Consider the following 23785-nt stretch of genomic DNA (forward strand, 5'->3'; position numbering starts at 1 on the left):
TCTAAAGGTTGTATAGTTACCGTATTTTTCGCCCTATAGGACGCACCGTCCCATAAGGCGCACCTAGTTTTTTGGGGGGAAAATAAAGGGAAAAAATTATTTCCCCCGCTGGGGCGGGGGAGACCCGAGCTTCCCCCGACCCCAGCCCCCAAACAGGCAGCTCTCTGCAAGCCGTGGGAGCCCAACGCTGGCTCCCGCTGCTTGCGGAGAGGTCCGCGAAGCCTGGATGCGCTGATCTCAGCGCGCAGGCTTCGGCATGCTGGCAACTCTCCGCAAGCAGCGGGAGCGCTCCCGCTGCTTGCGGAGAGGTCCGCGAAGCCTGGAGAGTGAGAGGGGTCAGTGCGCACCGGCCCCTCTCGCTCTCCAGGCTTCAGCGAAAGCCTGCATTTGCCCCATAGGACGCACACACATTTCCCCTTCATTTTTGGAGGGGAAAAAGTGCGTCCTATAGGGCAAAAAATACGGTACTTAGCTCCTTGGATCGGGGGTGGCATAACTCCATACCATCCAACATTTCTCCAATGCAAATAGGGATGTCCTAAGGAAAAGTGGGACCATCCAGAATCAAATCAGAAACCGGGATGGCTTCTGTCAATCAGGGACTGTCCCTGGGAAATAGGGACACTCAGAGGGTCTGGTGTGATGGGGGCCTAATTTTCCACCAGGGCCACATAGCCTTTTCCGTCAAGTCTGAAGTTAGAGCGAAACCCTCTCTCTCCCACCTTCATTCTGGCTCAGCAATTCTCTTTCCGTGGGAGGGCTTTACTAACAGGCAAATACCAATACAGGCATAATAAAATGTATTCTCGAAGGGGAGATCAGTTAGAAAGGAGTGGCTGGTGGTATTTTTCAAAAAATAAAAATGAACCTACCCTCATGAGCCGCCACAACTGAGTCTCAGGGGCTGTGTACACACCATGCATTTAAAACACATTTTTCTCCCCCAAAGAATACCGGGAACTGTAGTTTGTTATGGGTGCTGAGCATTGCAGCACTGCAAGGCATAAACTACAGTTCTCAGAATTATTTGAGGGGAGAACTCTATGGTGCATATGCAGCCGATCTAAGCCTCAAGAGATCTGCTGGCAACCCTAGGCAACCCTCGTTTCATTTCCACAGTCCTCCCCCCAACCTCCTGCCCCCAAAACACATTTCTTGTCATGAAGCCTTGACCTCTAGACACTTTTGGAAGTTATTTCGCCTGCTCCTGGCTGAATGTGAGAGCCAGTGAACCTTGTGCTGGCACCCAAAAACACTTCGTCATCAATTAAAGTGCAATTATTGGATCAATATCCATGTGCAGGTATGTTTTATTTTAGTAAAACTGAACTGCAAGTATTATTTTTCAGTGTTCCCTGATATGCCCTCTGTGGGATGGAGGTTGGATCCAATAACCATGACGTTATTTTCTTTATGGTTTCTTTGTTTTGTACGTTTATTGCCCTTCAGGAAAGTGTTCCCAGGGTGGTTTCTAGCAAAACAAAATAGCAATAAAATCGATACCAAGTTGAACACAAATAATCACCACCAAGACCCAGAAATTAAAAGCAGCTGATCAAAACAGTTTAAAACACACACCTTAAAGGCCTCGGAGAACAAAAATATATTTGCTTGGCACTGAAAATATATCCTGGTTGGGCAGGGAATTATAGAAATGGGGCGTCATTTCTGAGAAGGCCCTCTGCCCTGGCATCACCTAGCTCAGCTTAGCTCAGGCACCTAGTATTTTTTTTTCTGGGGGGATGCAGGGGTACGCATAACCCTAAACATTTTGTGAATCTTTGTAGTTTTGTCCATTTACAGTATTTATTTTTTCCCTACTTGAAATATAAAATGGTGATTTTCTTGAGTCAAAATGAGAGTAAATGTAAAGGTAAACGGACTGCTGACCATTAGGTCCAGTCGTGACCGACTCTGGGGTTGCGGCGCTCATCTCGCTTTATTGGCCGAGGGAGCCAGCGTACAGCTTCCGGGTCATGTGGCCAGCAGGACTAAGCCGCTTCTGGCGAACCAGAGCAGCGCATAGAAATGCCGTTTACCTTCCCGCTGGAGCGGTACCTATTTATCTACTTGCACTTTGACGTGATTTTGAACTGCTACGTTGGCAGGAGCAGGGACCGAGCAACGGGCGCTCACCCTGTCGCGGGGATTCGAACCGCCAACCTTCTGATCGGCATGTCCTAGGCTCTGTGGTTTAACCCACAGCGTCACCCGCGTCCCTCAAAATGACAGTACCCCTAAACATTTTTTTAAAAAAGCACTGGGGGCACCTAAAGGAGAGCCTGCACTAGAAGACTCAAGATTTGCCCACACTGGAGGACTGGCAGACGCAATTGATGAACTACATGGAACTAGCCGAGATGACTGCAAGGATCCGAGATTTGGGAGAAGAAGTAATGGAGGAGGATTGGAAAAAATTTAAGGACTATTTGCAAAAGTATTATAAGTTATATGAATCTTAAGATGTCGCGTGACTTGGAATGTTAGCCCCAGCAATGAAAGTGGAGTATATATGAAATTGGATAATATTTATGAAAAAATCAAAGTTTAAATGGGTAAAAATGATAATGTGTTACATTTTTAGAATAAGTGGAAAATAAGAGATTTAAACTTAAACTGCAATTGAGAGTACAAAGAAACACATGAAACAAGGTTATAATTTGCTGATAATTTTATTGTCAAGAATGCATTATGGGCGAGATGTGGGGAAGTCCGATAGAAATTCGAAATAAGTTGTTGAAATGGTTGTGATTTTTTGTCTTTTCTTTCTTTCTATTTTCTATGTTCTTTCTCTTTTTCTGTTCTATCTGCAATTTGGAAAAAATGTAATAAAAATTATTATAAAAAAAATATAAAGGAGAGCCTGCACTAATGGCTGTTGCATTCCACTACAAATACAGTTGCTCAGATCAGGCTTCTCTTATTAACAAACAGGCATAATCAAACAGGCATTAACAAACAGGCATAAACATAGGGAGCAAAATATAATGTTTGTTTCAGCAGAACATGTCTTCATGTTGAAAGTACCAGATTCTGGAGCCAAAGAACGATGATATTCTTGCAAGAAGCATCCAGTTGTGTTGGGCTGGTTGTTGCTGGGATCAGAATACTGGGGAAAGCGGCAAGTCAGTTTTTACTTTTCTCTCAGAACAGCAATACCTTTCGAACAGCTAGTTGTTTTAAAATATTGCAAGAGAACAGTTTTCTTCTCTTTGGCCCATAAATACAAGGCCAGATAATGAACATTGTTAACTGGGAGATGATGATATATTTAGTGATGTGTCTACACCACACTGGGCATTTTGTGTGCGTGGAAAAGTCACCTTAATTATAATGTGTATGCATATTAAATAAGCTTATCATGGTGATTAATAATAACAGCAATACTAACAATGATAAGTGGGCGTGTAGATTGTAACTGTTACTGGTGGCAGACCAGAATGTCTGATGGCCAGAGCACTTTATTTAAAGCGTATAATGAAGTATAATGACACAACAATTGGTTCAGAGGGGCTAACTACATCCATAGCACATAGTTGGTGGAGCTACAAGGAGGTATAACCTTGCAGACCTTCTAATTAATTATCCACACACTTTCCCAGAGTCCATTTGCATTTAGACAAAAGACCTCCTGATTACATTTGTTGACATGGGCTAGAATAGCAAAAGGGAGACATGAAGGATCCAAGCTTCCAATGGTCGGTTGCTACTGGGATTAGCTCAGAATGGGGAGCAGATTTCATCCTTGCCATCAGCCGTTGGGAAGAATTTCTCCCAGGAGAAAAATCCTCTGAGTGGTACCATGTGTAGAGATGGATGTGATTCCTGGCAGTCCAGAGGCACAACCACATTTGAGTCAGGCAGGTAGTAATCTGGTTATCACTGTCTGAGGCCAAGGCAAACCGGAGAGCAGGTTGCAAGCTACGCAATTGTAGTTTAATGTTTCCTCAGATTTTCCACACTGAGGAACAAGGTGTGGTTAATGGTGGACCTCCAGATGTTAACCACAGGTTAGCCATCCCACCCTTAAAAGGTGACCATTAGGTCCAGTCGTGGCTGACTCTGGGGTTGCGGCGCTCATCTTGCTTTATTGGCCGATGGAGCCGGCATACAGCTTCCGGGTCATGTGGCCAGCATGACTAAGCCGCTTCTGGAGAACCAGAGCAGCGCACAGAAACGCCGTTTACCTTCCCGCCGGAGCGGTACCTATTTATCTACTTGCACTTTGTGCTTTCGAACTGCTAGGTTGGCAGGAGCAGGGACTGAGCAATGGGACCTCACCCCGTCACAGGGATTTGAACCGCCGACCTTCTGATCGGCAAGTCCTAGGCTCTGTGGTTTAACCCACAGCACCACCCGCATCCCTGTATCTTTAAAATCACTGTGACCCCTTGTGTTACCACAACTGCTGAATCAGGACAGATAGCTAAAACTTTACTCGCATTAGCCAATGGCCATAACAACTGTAAACCATTACAGTTGTGTGAGGCCTTTCTTAGGCTGTACCAGGCGTTTCTTGCAGCTCTCTGTCTTTTTCATTTAATTAGTTGTTTGTACTTCCATCTAAAATAAATGTATGTAGTAAATAAGAGAGGCGACCTGGAGGTCCTATATTTACGGTAAGCTCTCTATAGGTGTCCCTTTGCCTGCTTGCACTCAGAGTCAAAGGTAAAGGTAGAGGGACCCCTGACAATTAGCTCCAGTCGTGGCCGACTCTGGGGTTGCGGCGCTCATCTCGCTTTATTGGCCGAGGGAGCTGGTGTACAGCAAACCAGGTGGCAAATTCCGTTAACCTTTTTGTGGCAGTATTTTGAATAATGGTTGTTAAGTGTAGTTGCTGAATCAGGACCTTTTGCTGAGCATTGGTGGTACCCAAGTCTCGTGGCTGCCAGTAGGCAGCTGCTGCTGCTGCTTCTACCCCAATATTACGGTGAATATGTTTGTGGATGGGCACAGTTTTGAAGCCTGCCTTTAAGATGCATTTAGCGAGTGTGCGTGGCAGCTGCTTTGGGGATGGAGGCCGTTGTTTATACAGCAATTCCTTGCCTAATGAGGCAGCTGCTTACAGATGAAATATATTGATTTGTATTCCCCCCCCCAATGAACTCACTACCCACCTCTCCATTTTATTTTCACAACATCCTTGTTAGGCGAGTTGGGCTGAGAGACGGTAACTATTCTGATGTTACCTGGCCCACTACTGGGCAGCCTGTTTATTGAGCATTCATCCTGATTCGTTTGCGGGGAGGTTAGACGCTGCTGCATCAAAACATGTATTGCCGCACACTTTTCGGTGCCTTTCCCCAGTTACTTTCCTTATTGCGAAAAGCCGGACCTTTGGGGGATGGTTCATTGTGAAAGACTTTCCAGTCGGAGAGAATTGCCGAGCCTGAATTTGCTGGCATGTGATGGAGGCCGGGCTGCGGCAGATTGAGTGGACGAGACCAATAGCGGGTCCAACAGTCAAGAAGGCAGTTACTGAATGTGCTGTAGGGAAATGAGGGGCAGATGGGGCTCGTCAACTTGGGAAGGTAGCCCGTCTAGGAGAAGGAAAGCCTTCGCTGCCTTGTAGCTGTTCTCATTCGTGAGAAAAGCTTTGTGTGATGGCCTGACGGGACTCGGGCTCGGACTCGGAACCAGAGGAGTCTCAGTCTGCACCGGATCCGTTGCCTCAGGCATCATCTGAACCAAGTCTGGGGCCTGATCCTGAAGAGGCCCAGTCTGCACAGGTTCTCCTGCAACAAACGCCATACCTGTCAACTTTTCCCTTTGAATCCTATTCGGAATAAGGGAATTTCCCTTTAAAAAAGGGAAACATTGACAGCTATGAACAAGCACCAGCTGGGCCGAGTCAGGGGCCGGAGCCTGCCCTGGCTCCAGATGCGGGGATTACCTCGTTGCCTTCAGCTGGGCCATCACTAACAGCTGCTCCACTACCAGTTGGGTCAGGAGAGGCTGAGGCAGCCCCTGGGTCTAGTAACCCACCGACATCTCCCAAGCTGCAGAGACGGAGGTCTGAGAGAAGGAGAGACCTGAGTACTCGCAGGAGGAGTGCTCGCCTTCAGGTGGAACAGGGAGGTGAGTCACCGGGGGATCAGGACTGACCGCTACCCTGACAAAGATAAAAGGCTGTCAGACCCTGCCCCAAGTTGCAGGAGCAACATTGCTAATTGCTAGATCCTGCACCTGTCCTTGCCTGGTTTCCTGCCTTGTGTCCTGCCTTGGCCCTGTCAGACTGATTCCTAGCAGAACCTTCAGATTCTGGACTGGACCTGGACCGTGTTTCCATGAGTTACCCCTGGGCTCAGCACACTTTGGGAGTAAACTCTGAGGGACAGTCAGCACCCACTGCTTTGTGCGACATCTTCGGGAGAAAAAAGGTCTAAGGAGTAAAGTCTACACAAATCTGGAGTGGAGTCCCTAAGGCGGTTGGATGGTGCCTTGTGCCCCTCATTCCGGCAATCAAGCTGGCGCCAAACGTCTTGCTCTGCTTTCCTTTGGACCGCATCAGAGAGGCCAAGAGGAGGGTTTTGTCTGGGCATCCCAGGACCTCCATACACACTGCCCAGGATTGTGCCCCAGAGAGGTCGCTTGGGTGCTGCAAACACAGCACAAACAATATGGAATGGAATCAGCACCAGCCTGGAAGGATTCCCAGATGAAGAATTGATTTGAATCTTTAATCTGGGCCTTCTCAGGAGCCCCAACACTGTAGCCCAGCAATGATCGGAAATAATAATAATAATAATAATAATAATAATAATAATTATTATTATTATTATTATTATTATTATTATTATTATTTCTTTACACCCCGCCCATCTGGCTGGGTTTCCCCAGCCACTCTGGGCGACTTCCAACAAAAGATTAAAAATACAGTAGACACACAGGTTGCGATTCGGCGCGTCTGCGCATGCACGATTTAGCGCTTCTGTGCATGCGCGACCGCCGAAACCCGGAAGTAACCCGTTCTGGTACTTCTGGGTTTTGGCGGTCCGCAACCCGAAAAAACGCAACCTGAAGCATCTGTAACTCAAGGTATGACTGTACATTAAAACACCAATCATTAAAAACTTCCCTAAGCAGGGCTGCCTTCAGATGTCAGGTAGTTGTTTATCTTTTTGACATCTGGTGGGAGGGTGTTCCACAGGGCGGGTGCCACTACCAAGAAGGCCCTCTGCCTGGTTCCCTGTAACTTCGCTTCTCGTAGTGAGGGAACCACCAGAAGGCCCTCCCCTTGCTGCTAGACTCCGGCTGTCATCATCCCTGATCGGGCTGGTGGGGGTTGGGGGTCAGCTACAGCTGGGGGGGGCTGCATTCAGGATGGCACCGGCAGACATAGAAGACTGCGTTTTCCAGAGAAGGTGGAGAGAGATGGCGGGTTCTGGAAACTGCTTATCTTTGATGCAGCCTCCTCTGAGGGTAGGAGCTGGCGATTTATGACGGCGATCCCTCACCGCCTGCCGTGGCGCCTCTCCAGTTGGAGAGTTAGGGAAGGGTTGCAAGATGCTGCTGGTTCCCGTTATTGACCAAAGGAGGGGGGGGCGGCGTGGGAGGATCCGGGAGAGCTTTGTTCACTTGCCTGCAGCCAGCAAAGCAAGTTTCCTGTGGCAGGAAACCCCAAGCTCTGCAAGTGCACTGGGAAGAGAATTAGCCAGGAAAGGTTTATTTCACATGATTCCTTTTCCGGCTTGGGGAAAGAAAGAAAGAAAGAAAAGAACCTAAATAACCCCAGAGCTGAACTGATTTCATTTGTTTCTTTTTTGCCTGCCACGCAAAGTAAGAAAGAGAAGGGTGGGAGTGACCCATGCCATTGTGATTCCATGTTAAAAGGAAAATACAAAACAGGCAAGATGGCCTTTTTAAATTATTTATCTCTGGATAAAGGAACCAGCGTTATGTCAAAAGCAGGGAGGGTGGGCAGCTGTATATTATAAATATTAAGATTCTCCTTTTAATATAGTCTCATCAATGTACACAGTGATTCATGGAGTTTCCATACACACGAAAAAAAGTCTGATTCCAGAAACCTAACAGTTTGACGGCGGAAGAGGCGATCAGGGCAGGGTTGCCATATTTCAAAACGTAAAATTCATTTTTTAAAGGAAACCACCAAAATTTTTGAGCGTTTTGGGTGAGACCACCCCCAAAAATCGTGATTTTGAGCTTTTGTAGCCATTTTTACACCTGAAAACCAGGACATAAGGGAAAGAAAGAAAGAAAGAAAGAAAGAAAGAAAGAAAGAAAGGAGGGAACGGGCAGAAAGTGTGTGGGGGGGGGAGAGTCAACAATAACAAGCCACAAATACGACAAAATGACCATTATATCCTGCACATTGAGGCTTGGCTATTTCTGTTATCGGTAGAGACTTGTCTGTGTGGGAAAGCTAAATAGGTTCTGGACTTGCTGTTCTGTCTTCTGCTGGGAATATTTCTGATAGGCTGGAGATGAGCACAAGGAAGAGTTTAGCAGGGCGGGCCACGTTATAGATCAAGGCCCAAAAGACCTGATCAATAGGCACTTTTCTGCTGCAAGAAATAAGACAATCACTAGGGGGCATTGCTGTGTCATAAGGACCCGTTTCCTCTTTCAACCGCCCCCCCAAAACAACACTCACTTGCAGAGGGTCTGTTTTTGGTGGTGAAAGAAAGCACTGCAGGTACGGAGGAAAACAGCCTAGGCTTCCGGCGAATAATTGCTGGTTTTGTATTTCCAAACAAGATTCTTCGCTTGGTTCTCTGCCTCAAAATACCTCTGCTTCACCCAGTTACAATGGTACCTTGGGTTCCATACGCTTCAGGTTCCATACACTTCAGGTTACAGACTCCTCTAACCCAGAAATAGTGCTTCAGGTTAAGAACTTTGCTTCAGGATGAGAACAGAAATCGGGCTCCGGCAGCAGCGGGAGGCCCCTTTAGCTAAAGTGGTGCTTCAGGTTAAGAACAGTTTCAGGTTAAGTACAGACCTCCGGAACGAATTAAGTACTTAACCCGAGGTACCACTGTTTAGATCTGGGTTAACACCAATGCAAGTGATCAACAAGAACTTCTTAAATCCAAACTCTGGCCTGAAATCTTGGAGAGCTTCCAGTCAGAGTGGACAGTCCTGAGCTAGATGGACCAACAGCCTGACTCAGGCTGGGCACACACATTACCGCTTCCTCTGGCTCCAGCATGCGCTCTCGCTGCTGGTGCTTGAAGCCAAGTGCACATGGTGTTAGCCGTGAGAGTGTACATTTCAAGCAGCCACTGCCCATGCGCAGAGGACAGCTTCAGTGAGTTTGGCGCAGGGAAACGCATCAGGTAATGGGCATTGGGCGAAGGCCTCTCCACCGCCTCTTTGATGTGAACAGCAGCGTAAAAAAGCTACTTTAAATGTGGGAGGGAGGAGGAAAATGCCCCTTCTGCCACGAATGTGCACATAGCCTCAGCAGAAACCCATTTCCTATGTCCCCATAACAATTGACCCCCACGGCGAGTGGGTCTGCTTCCTCCCTTTCCTCTATGGGGCTCAGACTCCCATCAGACTCCCAGGAGGTTAGATTGGCCTCAGCCAGGGCCAGGGCCTTTTCAGCTCTGGCCCCGGCCTGGTGGAATGCTCTGTCACAAGAGATCAGGGCCCTGTGGGATTTGACCTCTTTCTGCAGGGCCTGCAAGACGGAGCTGTTCCGCCTGGCCTTTGGGCTGGACTCAGTCTAACCCCCGCTCTCATTTTTTATTTTTTTAATGGAACCCCTTATATGGGATTTTGTATATAAATTTTCCCTCGGCTCTTTTGCTGGCTCATGTAGGACCAGCATGGATAGTTGGGTGAATATTTGTGAATATTTGACGTTTTCTCCCCTTATGGCTTTGATCTATGGGCTACCACTAAAATGAGGCTGCATTTTAAACTGTATTCAAACTTACCGTATTTTTTGCTCTATAAGACTCACTTTTTCCCTCCTAAAAAGTAAGGGGAAATGTGTGTGCGTCTTATGGAGTGAATGCAGGCTGCGCAGCTATCCCAGAAGCCAAAACAGCAAGAGGGATTGCTGCTTTCACTGCGCAGCGATCCCTCTTGCTGTTCTGGCTTCTGAGATTCAGAATATATTTTTTCTTGTTTTCCTCCTCTAAAAACTAGGTGCGTCTTGTGGTCTGGTGCGTCTTATAGAGCGAAAAATACGGTATATCTTAACCAATTGTTTGTTTGGTTTTTTGTTTGGTTTGGTTTTTAATGTTTTTACTGTATTTATATTTGGTGTTAGCCACCCTGAGCCTGGTCTTGGCCGGGGAGGGCGGGGTATAAATAAATAAATAAAAATTATTTATCTCCTGTTCTTCAACCCTGTGCTCTATGTAACAAGGCACAGTAGGAGGCAGCTGTTGGGGTGTGTCTGTCCTTGTTTTATGTCCTGGCTGCTTGTCAATAGAATCTTTTTCTTCCTTGGTGGGTCTTGAACCCTTCTGCCAGGAGGGCTCTCTGCAGACCTCCTGCCCAGGGGGCTATGTGGGCAGGGCGTTGCGTGGGCTCCTCCTTCTTTCCCATACGTGTGCTGTGCTCCAGAGCAGTGACTGTCAGGAGCAGAGCAGGATTTGAACCCTTGCCTGCAGAACTTTGAGTAATGGGTTCGTTGCAGGCTGCGGGTGATGTTTTGGGAACAGTGTGTGTGTCAAGGCCATGTCCCCTTTGTGAATTCAGTTGCTCTGTCTTTCCACGTGCAAGTGGCATATGAGCTTCAGAACCACCCCTGACTACAGTGGTGCCTTGGTTCTCAAACGCCTTGGTACTCAAACAACTTGGAACCCAAACACCGCAAACCAGGAAGTAAGTGTTCCAGTTTGCGAACCATTTTTGGAAGCTGAACGTGCTCTGTTTTGAGTGCCACACTTCTGTTTTGAGTGCCATGTTTCTGTTTTGAGTGTTATGCTGAGGTCTGTCTGTTTTTGCTATTTATTTTGCGTTTTTGTTTTTGAGGCTCTTTTTTCTTCTTTTTGTGACTGTGTGTAACCCAGTTCAGCTTTTGATTGATTGATTGATTGATTGATTGATTGATTGTGTGACTGCAGTACAGTGGAGCCTCGGGTTACATTGCCTTCTGTTTACGTCACCCTCGGCTTGCGACCATCGGAAACCCGGAAGTACTGGAACGGGTTTTACTTCTGGGTTCGCACCATTCGCGCACGCGCAGAAGCACTAAATCACCCCGTGCACATGCACAGACTTTGGGTTGCATCGTTTTCTGGTTGCGGCAGATCCCTGCCGTAACCTGAGGTTCCACTGTACATTGTTTACTGCTTTCATTTTATGGATCAATGGTCTCATTAGATAGTAAAATTCATGTTAAATGCCTGCTTTAGGGTTGTTTTTGAAAGTCTGGAACGGATTAATCCATTTTGCGTTACTTTCTATGGGAAAGCGCGCCTTGGTTTTGGAATGCTTTGGTTTTGGAACGGACTTCCGGAATGGATTAAGTTTGAGAACCAAGGTACCACTGTAGTGTGGTACAGCGGTGATTCTGGAGACACTGCGATCTCTACTCTGTCTTGGGATTTCCCGTCTTGTGTGCACTTTCCTCTCCCCTCCAGAGCACATGTCTTCAGAACGAAGCAGTGGCATATCTCTCTCTCACGCCTGACACAAATGTTCTGTTTAGCATCCAGCCTGAAGAAGTGTTCAGTGTAAGTCAAAAGCTTGCTTGCTCTGTCAAAAACTTTGGTTGTACCTAAGAAAGGCATTATTTGCAGCCCGCGCTAAAGAAGAAGATATCAAAGATCTGAGTTCCAGAATCAGACATTAGCAGACCTGCCTGTCCTGTGCTGTTCTTGGCTGTAAAAAATATTGGCATCAGACTGGAAGCAATGTTCTGCTCTTTGGGATTGGGGAGTGACCTGTGGGAGTACATGGTTTCTGATTCTCTGTTCTCCTGCATTCTTTCACAAGAGCAATGTGCCGGCATGTGAAATGTGCAGTGCAGCAGGAACCACAGAGGTTTTCTATCTAACTTCTCCCTGGTGTTCCATATCCAGAAGAACCTAAGGATGCTTTTTTAAAAAAAATAATTAATATTCTATTATTACACTTTTTAGAAGCCAAAATCATTATACAAGCTTGCTTGTCAAGTTGAAGTTGCTTAAGATCCTAGCCTGTACTTGTTTGTATAATATTCAATACTTCAGAAAAGTCTTAGATTTTTACAACTCCAAAAGATTCATTATTTTGAAAGGAAATAAAAGCTATATAGGGACACGGGTGGCACCGTGGGTTAAACCACAGAGCCTAGGACTTGCTGAGCAGAAGGTCAGTGGTTCGAATCCCCGCGACGGGGTGAGCTCCCGTTGCTTGGTCCCTGCTCCTGCCAACCTAGCAGTTCCAAAGCACGTCAAAGTGCAAGTAGATAAATAGGTACCGCTCTGGCGGGAAGGTAAACAGGCTTTCTGGTTCGCCAGAAGCGGCTTAGTCATGCTGGCCACATGACCCGGAAGCTGTACACCGGCTCCCTTGGCCAATAAAGCCAGATGAGCGCCACAACCCCGAAGTCGGCCACGACTGGACCTAATGGTCAGGGGTCCCTTTACCTTAAAAGCTACATATCCATGCACGTTTCAAGAAAAGGATTTCATAAAACCCCCAAATAATTTCCCGACTTACTTTCTGCTCAATTCTGTTAGCTTTTCAGAGACCAGCCAGCCCCTTTTTTCCCTCTGAGCATGTTACCCAGCCACACACAAAGGGTTTCGTTTCCCAGTTCTTCTCCCCTCCTCATCCCAGGAGCTTCAGCCATGGAGAGTAGGGGTTTTGTTGCAGGTCCTGGAGAGATCAAGGTAGTTTACTGGAGACGATGCATTTTTTGAACCATGAGCAACAGACTGAAGCTGGCAGGTAATTAAGAGTCTGCAGACTACGTTTCAGTGGACATTGCAAGGTAGGATAGCTCAGTAGCAGCAGCGAGTTGCAAAATATTGCAGCGAGTTTGGCAGGGCATCCTGTGGGCCATTTTTTGGGGGGGCGCAGGCTTCTAATGGATCAAAACTGAGAAAGGGATCATGATGCTGAATTGAAATTAAACAATAGATTGAACTCCCTCCTGCGGGGTAACTGCCTTAAAAAGTGTGGCGTGTTTTCTGTCTTACAGGTGTACGTACTGTATGCAGCCCTACCTGGCACCTGAGCTTGGGAATTTCTGCGTGCAAGGCAGATGTTCTGCCTTGGAGATGCAGTTTTTCCCCAAGCTGTTGCTTCCGAGCTAAAAACAGCACCATTCATAACATGCTTTAATGCATTCACAGCCATATCTGGTAGCTGAGCCAAAGGATAGGCTTGCCCTGGAATTTATCTGATTAACTGATCAATACGTCTTCTTAAAATTGCATCGCAGCCCTAGTAAGAATTACCAGGCGCAAGAAGTTCTTTGAATCCTTGAGCTGCGTTGTATGAATGGTTAGCGATAATATTTTTTTTAATTAAAAAAATAACTGTATGCCCATGGTGTTGTTAATTCGAGTCAGCTTGAAAGCTTGCTTTTTCCCTAGGAAGGTGGCAAGATGGAAATGGGCCGAGAGATGGTTCTTTCTTCTCGGCAGCTCTGTGGTTTTGGTTAGACCGAGATGTAGTGATAGCCGAAACTCTCACCCTCCCTCCCTCTCTCGGCAACACACTTTACTGTGCAACAATCTGCTGTTGTAAGAATGTGATAGGAACAGCAACCATATGGCCCTTGTTATACCAGTTCTTTTGAAATAAAAGGCAGGTCTTTGTGAAAGGGGTCAGACAACCACTAGATGGAGCGAGAGGCTCAGGGCGGTCACTCTGTGGGGCCCTTTGGCTCACGCTCTCTGCTTCTACCTGCAGGGCAGGGAGCCAGGAATGTGCGGAATCTGATCTCATCCCAGGCTAAGACAAACACAGGGCAGCAGTACAGAGCTGGGCTGTACCACCCCCTGGGACAGAGGGGTGGGAGGGGGCAGGGAGCCGGGACTGAGCTAGAGGAGGGGGTGCTCAGGAGTTTGCGGAATGAAAAGGTGTCTGGATTCACAGGAAAATGTTCCAGGTGGTGCAGATTATGTCTCACAAGCCTGTTCACACGCTTGACGTTTTATTATGTTTTTACAGGTGCTGGAAGCCGGCCAGAGTAGCTGGGGAAACACAGCCAGATGGGTGGGGTATAAATTATTATTATTATTAATTATTCTTACGTTACCCGCTGATTTATGGTTCATTGGTGCATGGCCTAAGGTGAATGGAGGGCTTTTATCTCAAGGCACCGAGTTCAAATCCCACGATTGCCATATATGGCTGGGAAAGTCCCTGTCTCGGAAGTCACGGGGGGGGGGGGGGGCGCTGTTGCCAATGGTCTGATGCAGGTGGCGCAGTGGGTTAAACCACAGATCCTAGGACTTGCCAATCAGAAGGTCGGCGGTTTGAATCTCCGCAACGGGGTGAGCTCCTGTTGCTCGGTCCCTGCTCCTGCCCACCTAGCAGTTCGAAAGCACGTCAAAGTGCAAGTAGATAAATAGGTACCACTCTGGCGGGAAGGTAAACGGCGTTTCCATGTCCTGCTCTGGTTCGCCCGAAGCGGCTTAGTCATGCTGGCCACATGACCCAGAAGCTGTATGCCGGCTCCCTCAGCCAATAAAGCGAGATGAGCGCCGCAACCCCAGAGTCGGCCACGACTGGACCTAATGGTCAGGAGTCCCTTTACCTTTTAGATTCCCACATTCCTTTGCTATACGCTGATGCCACGTTTATGGTATCATTTTAAAATCTGTGTACATGGCCAGGTCCCTACATGCAGCAGAAAGAAGTGGTAGAGTCCCAAGCAGGCGAACCTACCTTACAGGGGTGTTGTGAAGATAAAAAGGAAGCCAGAGGGGGGAGGGGAGGGCAGGATTTATGAGCTGCTTGGAAGGATGGGAAGTTGATCAATAGGTATAATGGATTGCATCACCGTGAGGGCGGCATTTTAAGCACAATTCTCTGGGTATACAAATGAATCTACCCTGAAAGCAAGTAGCACAACAGGGAGAAAGCTAGGCTTCTGCAACCTCTACCCTTATTTGATGCCATTTATTTCTGCAGGATTTTAAACAAATGCAACAGCAGCATTCAAACACAATCTTCTGGCCTCCAGGAATGGTGCAGCCCATTCCATTGCCACCTCCGTTCTTGCCCACGAGTAGACCAGGCTGCAATGTCCAGAACCAAGTGGTAGAATTCTGGACTGGAGTTCTTCAGACTGCAGTGTGGGGTGTGGATGTGCCCCCCCCCCCCCGATTTTCAGCACTTTCCCATGTTAAAAACAGCAAGACACAACTCCATACATACAGCAAACCTCCGTATTTCCTTGTTTTGTTGGCAGCTTTAAAGGTTCTTGTTCACCTGGGAGAACAGTGAAGAATGCACACACCCCACCTCTGGTCTGAAATGGTCCAGTCCAGAATTCTACCTGTTGGTTCATCCTGCAAAATATGTTAAAGGGCTCTCACCTCCCCAAGTTTCCTCCTCGAATCCAAATGGTTAGCAAAACAGCATGCAGGAAGCTAGAAACCAGGCAAAGCTACAACAACCTCATTTGGAGGTTTAAGCTGATGAAATCAGGAACTTTTTCCCCTCCAGGAATTATTCCTCAATGCAATTGTTGCAGGAGCATCTCTGAAAACAGACGTTAAATCAGTTCTCGGAATTGATCTGTGAACTCGGATTTTGCACAGTGTGAGCTAAACTATGGCAAGGGTTGGGCAGTGGGGGTGGTGTGTGTGTGTGTGTGTGTGTGTGTGTGTGTGTTTAAGGGTTTGGGGAAGAGTGTTTTTACTTGGCTTTTACATTCATTACTAAACCAGAAGCATAGAAAAAGAAAAGCAAAAATATCAAGGAAATCGAAAATAACCCATCAAGCTCACAAAAAAACAATGGCAGAAACTTTACAACCTACTTTCACTATCCTCTACACCAGGCTTAAATAAATCTGCCCCACGGGGCAGCAAAGAGAAAGGCAAATGTGTGTGTTATAACACTGTGTGTTACTTCAGTGGTACCTCTGGTTACGTACTTAATTCGTTCTGGAGGTCCGTTCTAAACCTGAAACTGTTCTTAACCTGAAGCATCACTTTAGCTAATGGGGCCTCCTGCCACCGTCGCACGATTTCTGTTGTTGTTTTTTTAAGAATTTTTTTTTTATTAACCGACCAATCACATCAAATCAAACCAAATTACATAAATTCCAAATTACACAGCGAAATTTTAAATTTTTGTTGGGGGTACCCATATTTCAAGTTCCGAAGGGGATCCAATCAGCTTCTTGCTTCTTGCTGCTGTTTTAATGTCCACAAATCTAACCTTATGATGTTCACAGTACTATCCAGTCCTTTCTTATTGTTTTTCCACATCTCTTGCTGTTATTTTCATATATTTTTCCTTTCTCTTTGTGACCTCTGATAGTCTCCACAAGCTGGTTAGAACAGTTTGTAATCCTGCGTGGATATTATTTTTTTTATCCAGGAGCCATATCCAGACGTTTTCCATATAACATCACTTCCATACATCAAAACAGTCTTAGCGTCATTAATTTTCACCAATCTGCCTCCTTTCTCAAAACCTCTGAGGAGATTCACCAGGAATGCAGTCTGAAAACAAGTCCGTTCCTCCTCTCGGCTATAAATCCTTTGGCAAGATGGCGACTCCGAATTAATGGCTGCGCCATTCCAAAAGCTCTTATTGCTTCCCGATCTCCATAAAGCATACTTTTGGTTAAAGTTTATCTCCACACAGATCTTAATCATCCTGCTTTGGTCAGTTCAACCGACGATTCTAATGAGGAGGGGTTCTTGTAAATCACATAGAAGGAAAGTAAAAAAGGTCCCCCCCATTCAGTCCTGTTGTCAACATACCCCGCCTTTGGTGTATCTTCATCGTAAAATATTCCTGTTTCTCCAACCCGTTGTCTTCTTTCGCAGAGGTCACTTAAATTAGCAGACTTCACTCCCCTTCTTCACTTGAAATATGTGCATTTGCTTCTTTTGTAATTAATTATTCCAAATTGCTGCAGCTAGTGCGCGATCTGTGGGAGGCAGTGGAGGACAGAAGTGCCTGGCGTGCTCTGGTCCATGGGGTCACGAAGAGTCGGACACGACTAAACGACTAAACAACAACAACAACAAGTGCGCGATCAGAGACAGCATCCAGGAGAGCCGAGGTCCACACGGGGGCATTCTGCCTAGGGCCCTCACCCCCTTCTTTCGAATTAGGGGGTGATTTATGGGCACAGCAGGCAAGGGCAGTGTTCCCCATTTCCTTGGGGCAACAAGGGAGCCTGCCTACTCCCGTAACAGCCTCTTAATTACCCCGTGTGGGTCGGAGAGATGGTATTGTCGGCCATCTTCCAATGCGCCCCCTAGTGGCCCCCCACGATTTCTGTTCTCATCCTGAAGCAAAGTTCTTAAGGTACTATTTCTGGGTTAGCAGAGTCTGTAACCTGAAGCGTCTGTAACCTGAAGTGTATGTAACCCGAGGTACCACTGTATATCCGCTGCTTGTTTGCCCATATGCATTGTGTGCCTCCATCCTGTTGGAAAGGATGAACTGCCTTGGGTTGTGTTTACTATGCAGAGGTGGCAACTAGTTCCTTTCAGCTGTTGGACTACAACTCTCAACTGCTGCCAGTATGGACAGTGGTCAGGGATGATGGGAATTGTAGTCCATCAACATCTGGCGGACACCATGTCCATTACCCCCCCCAACCAGATTATTGAGCATGGGGTGTGTGTCCCGTACCCTTCCCCATTCCCTGTGGAGGTGATGGCCCCTCTGCTGCCCCCTCCTGGCGGGGGAGAGGCGCCTTAGTTGCGGTTGGCTAGTTGTCCTTCACCCCTTCATGGATCACTGCCTTGCCGTGGCGAAGGGGCTTGAATAACTCAGAGAAGCTATGAGCTATGTGGTGCAGGGCCACCCAAGATGGACAGGTCATAGTGGAGAGTTTTGACCAAACGTGATCCACCTGGAGCAGGAACCGGCAAGCCACTCCAGTATCCCTGCCAAGAAAACTCCATGGGCAAAGACAACAGGCATATAAAAGTTATGACGCTGGAAGATGAGCCCCTCAGGTCGGAAGGCGTTCAACATGCTATTGAGGAAGAGCGGAGGACAAGTACAAGTAGATTCAGAGCTGATGAAGTGGCTGGGCCAAAGCTGAAAGGTCGCTCAGTTGCGGATATGCCTGGAAGCGAAAGGAAAGTCCAGTGCTGTAAAGAATAATATTGCATAGGAACCTGGAATGTAAGAATCATGAACCTTGGTAAGTTGGATGTGGTCAAAAATGAGATGGCAAAAATAAATATTGACATCCTGGGCATCAGTGAACTAAAATGGACGGGAATGGGCGAATTCAGTTCGGATGACCATCATACAGTGGTGCCCCGCAAGACGAATGCCTCGCAAGACGGAAAACTCGCTAGACGAAAGAGTTTTCCGTTTTGGAGGTGCTTCGCAAAACGAATTTCCTATGGGCTTGCTTCGCAAGACGACAATGTCTTGCGAGTTCCTGCGGGTTTTTTTTCCTCCCCCCCTTTTTCTAAGCCGCTAAGCTGCTTATCAGCTGATCCAATCAGCAGATAAGCCGCTAAAAGCCGCTAATAGTGCTAATCCGCTAATCCGTCAATGGGCTTGCTTCGCAAGACGAAAAAACCGCTAGACGATTTTCGTCTTGTGAGGCACTACTACTGTGGGCAAGAATCCCGTAAAAGAAATGGAGTGGCCCTCATAGTCATCAGAAGACAGGAGTGCCTGGCATCCTCTGGTCCATGGGGTCACGAAGAGTCGGACACGACTAAACAACAACAACAGTTGTCCTTCAAGGGTGCTTCTGAGCACGTGAAGAGCGTCCTTTTTGCCCACTGGGTGACTGCCGGCCACCCGCACACCCATGCCCATCTGGGGTGAAAGAAGAAGAAGGGCTCCCCCTCCCAAAGGATCTGCCCACCCACCTTTCCCCCTATCCCCTCCCCCACTCGCCTGCCAGCCTCTGCGCTTGGCCAGCCCGCGGCCAGGCGAGGGTTAACAGGTGTGGCCCCTCCCCCTCCCCGGCTGCCTTTGGCGGCGCCTTCTTCTTCTCCGCAGGCAGTTCGGGTTCGGCCAGCGCTGCCGCCGTTGGCCCCTTCTGGGTCTCCTCCCCAGCTCGCCCCCGAGCAGCCAAGGAAGGAGCGAGGTGAGGGCGCGCTTCGGCAAGGCGGGGGCGCGCGTCGCGGGGGAGGCGGCCACTTAGGAGTCGCCCAAAGTTCGGGCAAGTTTGCAAAAGTTTTTTTGGGGGGTGGGGGTGGAAAGCGACGGGGCAGGAGGGCGATCCCAGCCGCTTCCGGGGGGAGGCAGGGATCCTAACCCCCCCCCAAGACATCCCTCGGGATGGAAGCTCCTGGTTAAAGCCCCACGTTTCCTTTTTCTGCTTTGTTTCCTGATCTGCAAGCCGCCGGGCGGGGGTGGCGGCGCAGGGGGAGCCTGAGTTGGGGGGGGTCTCTCACGAGGCTGTCCCCCGAAGCCTGATCTAAGCTGACCCCCCCCAGGCGAAGGGGCACGAAGTGGGGGGCGCGCCTTGGAAACTTTGGAGAAGTTGCGGGTTTTTCCCACGAAGGTGCTGCTTCCAGGTGGGCGAGCGGAGAGAGGGGTCGGCGCCGGAGGAGAAGGAGCGCGCTCGGATTTGCTCCGAGCTGAGCACGGGACGAGGGTCCTGCCTTGAACCTTAAGAGTATTTGGCTTTGGAAGGAATTGGCCGCACCTTTCTGTCCTTAGAAAACACAGTAGGAAGACATGGGGGAAGGGGATGCTTCAGTCCTGTGTACATTATTCCCCCCAGTGAAGTCCCACTGAACTCAGTGGATCAGAGTTCCGAGTAGACGCGTGTCTTTTACAGCAGTGGATCAGAGTTCCGAGTAGACGCGTGTCTTTTACAGGAGGCTTTCTCAGAATGGGTGTGGGAGAGAAACCCAGGCAGATGGGATTATTATTTAAAACAAGGCTGGAAATATCCCCGATGCCTGATCACCGAGGCATTTGAAATGTAATGAAGGCACTGCTTCTCTTCCAAACACTAATTACTTTGTTGTACATTAATTTTATGTATAGACTTGGCACAGCTTTGTGGCTGTAAGAGACTAACTATGAATCAAAAGTCCTGGGTTTGAATCATGCATGCCTTTGCCATCAACTCACCAGGTGGCAAGCAGCTCTCTCCCAGATTCAGCCCCCACTCGTCTTCTGCAGTATAGAGAGAGAATCATAGAATTGTAAAGTTGGAAGGGACCACGAAGATCATTTAGTCCAACCCCCTGCAAGGCCGGAATCTTTCGCCCAACACAAAACGACCCTGAGATTAAGTCTCATGCTCTACCAACTGAGCTACCTGTGAGTAATAATGACGCTCACCTGCTTTATAAAGTTGCTGTAAATATTTTGAGCATGCAAAAACACTACACAAATGCCTGGGATAACTACTGTGCTTCTGTACAATTCTGAGGTCAGACACTAGCCATCCCATTGCACAGGTGAGGTAAACTGAGGGTAAGAGAGATCCCGGCTTGTTCCAGACCCACTGAATGAGTTATTGGCTTAAACAGGGATTTGAACCCCAGCTTCATTGCCAACCCAATATGACCCAGTGAAGAGAGGCATAGGACTGTACATGATGTCTTGCATGATTTGGTCTTCTTGCCACATGAGAAACACTGTGGTGTAGGTGGTTAGAGTGTCAGGCTAAGATTGGGGAGACCCAGGCTTCAAGTTCTCCCTCAGCCATGAAGCCTTGAGCGAACAATTGAGCTGGCTAAAGTAAGGAGGGCTGTGGAATATAGAGGAAAAATGTGAAATAGTTCTTCATTTCTGGCATTACTGGGACCTAAGACTGCGTAGAAATCTTCTTTATGGTGAAATCCTCTTTCTCTGTAATGTGTGGCGGAGCCTGATTGTGGCTCCGATTGTGGCACCCATGCTCAGAGGCTTTGTGTGTTCAGGGGTGAGCCCAGCTATTGAAAAAGAGTCCTGGGGCTGAGTCCTGGCTCAAAAACAGCTGTGACTGGAGGCCAGGATTCCTGGATGGTATATTTTGCTCTCGGAGATGATTCCATGGTGGAAATTAATGCTTTTCAAGGCAAGATCTAGGGGGGAGGGATTGCAGGAAATTGCTACCTTGCTGACTCTGGAAGATAGGTTTTGGCCTGCCCATTTTGACTCTTGTCTGGGGATTAGGTGAACCTTTGCCTCAGGCAGCCAGCCAAGATGACGTGACCAGGTGTTGCAAGGATTTCCGGGGAAGGGCTCCACCTGCTGAACTCTGCCCCTGCATCACAATCCCAGCTCATAAAATCTGGTTCTCTCCCTCCTTCCCCCCTCTTTCTCTTTATTTTTCCTGTCCTCCTCCTCAAACCTACCTGAATTTACCCTCCAGCTACTGTTCTCCTGGTCTCAACCTTGATTTGCTCTTTTGTTTTGAGAATAAGGCAGTGGTAAGAGTTTCAGAACCCTCCAGGCCTGGGCTCAGCCCCCTCCCTTTGGCTTTCTCCATTTCTGCCTTATGTAAAACAGGAATGATAGCATGGATTGGATGGGGGAAAGCCATACAGTCACCCAAGTGGGAAAATACATACCGGTAAATTGCAACCCTGTGGAAGCATCTCCACCCCCATCGTTCTGCCCTAACACTGAGGTCCAGTGCCGAGCACTTCTGGCGGTTCCCTTGCCTTGAGAGGTGATGTTACAGGGAACCAGGCAGAGGGCCTTCTCGGTAGTGGCACCCGCCCTGTGGAACGCCCTCCCACCAGATGTCAAAGAGAAAAACAACTACCAGACTTTTAGAAGACATCTGAAGGAAGCCCTATTTAGGGAAGCTTCTAATCTTTAATAGACATTAAATAGACAATGTTTAATGTTTTAATATTTTGTTGGAAGCCACCCAGAGTGGCTGGGGAAACCCAGCCAGATGGGTGGGGTATAAATTATTATTATTATTGTTACTGTGCCCCCTTTAGCACAACATAGTTCAAGGCTGATTATATTCTATGCCCTTGCATCATGTGTGCAGAGGGCCTGGTGCACAGGCTGGTAAAGGTAAAGGGACCCCTGGCCGTTAGGTCCAGTCATGACCGACTCTGGGGTTGCGGCGGTCATCTCGCTTTATTGGCCGAGGGAGCTGGCGTACAGCTTCTGGGTCATGTGGCTAGCATGACTAAGCTGCTTCTGGCGAACCAGAGCAGCGCATGGAAACGCTGTTTACCTTCCCACTGGAGTGGTACCTATTTATCTACTTGCACTTTTTGGCATGCTTTTGAACTGCTAGGTTGGCAGGAGCAGGGACTGAGCAACGGGAGCTCACCCCGTCGCGGGGATTTGAACCGCCGGCCTTCTGATCGGCAAGCCCCAAATGCCCCCATTCCATCTGCACATGAGAAAGTCAGAGTCTTGAGCAGAGCGAAAAAGCGTGTTTTCATAGGGTCATTGGAAGCTGCCTCATATCTGAGTCACATTGATCGGTCCATGTGACTCAGTATTCTTGATACTGATGGGTAGCGACTCTCTAGCGATTTGAATCTTTCTCAGCCCTACCCAGAGATGCCAGGGTTTGAACCGGGATCATTTGCACGCCAAGTGTGCCTGCTCTGCCCCTGAGCTAATGCGCTCTCTGCTGCAGGATAGAGGACTCTGCAGCTGGAGGGAATCTCAGGTAAGGTAAGGGGAGGGGTCCACTAATGTGCTCTTTCTCAAAGCACCACAAAGCTCTGGATCAGGGGTAGGCAACCTAAGGCCCGGGGGCCGGATGTGGTCCAATCTCCTTCTCAATCCAGCCTGCGGATGGTCCGGGAATCAGCCTGTTTTTACATGAGTAGAATGTCTTCTTTTATCTAAAATGCATCAGCATTATTTGTGGGGCATAGGAATTTGTTCATCCCCCCCCCAAAAAAAGGCCGGCCCTCCACAAGGTCTGAGGGACAGTGGACCGCCCCCCCCCCACTGAAAAAGCTTGCTGACCCCTGATCTAGTCCATGGGTAGGCAAACTAAGACCCGGGGGGGCCAGATCCAGCCCAACCACCTTCTAAATCCGGCCCGTGGATGGTCCGGGAATCAGTGTGTTTTTACATGACTAGAATGTGTGCTTTTATTTAGAATGCATCTCTGGGTTATTTGTGGGGCATAGGAATTCGGCCCCCCCCCCCAAAAATATATAGTTCGGCCCACCACATGGTCTGAGGGCGAGTGGACAGGCCCATGGCTGAAAAAGGTTGCTGACCCCTGCTCTGGATCTACACCAGGCTGTCACCTTGAACCCTCAGCAACACCCCTCCCCCTGGACATTTTATTTCAGGAGAAAAAGTTCTTCAAAGCAATAGAATATGCGGGGAGCTGATGTGCTGTCAGCACTCAATTTGGGTTTCCTTGGCTCAGCTTTGCTTGTTGCTGTTGTTTTTACCACAGGGTACATGCAACAGCTCTGCCTTCTTCCGCCCTGTCTCATAGCAGATCCCTCCCTCATCCACTCCCTGGGAACAGGGAGCCGCCAGCAGTGGCTGGGAGGGGTAGGGAGAAAGGTGTTGACACTAAACAGTCATAGCAAAGGAATTGACTGCGGTAGAGCCTGGGGCAGGGAAGGGGGAGAGGAGAGACTGGCAGAGCCTCTGCGCTGTGCCACCCCATACCTTTCCCTTTCCCACGTTCGTCACGCTGGCGTGCAACGCGACCCATCTTCTCATTGAGGCATAGACGTGAATTTCGGCTCTGTGGATTCACATTTGGCAATGCTGTGTGTGTACGAGAAAGAGAATTGGGGGTGGG

General features: G+C 48.2%; 1 protein-coding gene across 12 annotated transcripts in view; it reads left to right on the forward strand.

Moving 5' to 3' along the window:
• Window positions 1-23785, forward strand: part of CCDC120 (coiled-coil domain containing 120) — a 43994-nt gene that overhangs the window by 4853 nt on the left and 15356 nt on the right. For 4 of the 12 annotated variants that reach the window (XM_082205456.1, XM_082205458.1, XM_082205457.1 and 1 more), the window contains exon 1: window positions 19050-19177. The exons of 2 other annotated variants lie outside the window; for them this stretch is intronic. The gene's annotated coding sequence lies outside the window, so the exon portion shown is untranslated. 6 more of the 12 variants (XM_082205467.1, XM_082205462.1, XM_082205466.1 and 3 more) reach the window with 6 other exon arrangements.

This window comes from Podarcis vaucheri (genome assembly GCF_965113315.1).
Source record: "Podarcis vaucheri genome assembly, chromosome: 17".
Taxonomy (NCBI): Eukaryota; Metazoa; Chordata; class Lepidosauria; order Squamata; family Lacertidae; genus Podarcis; species Podarcis vaucheri.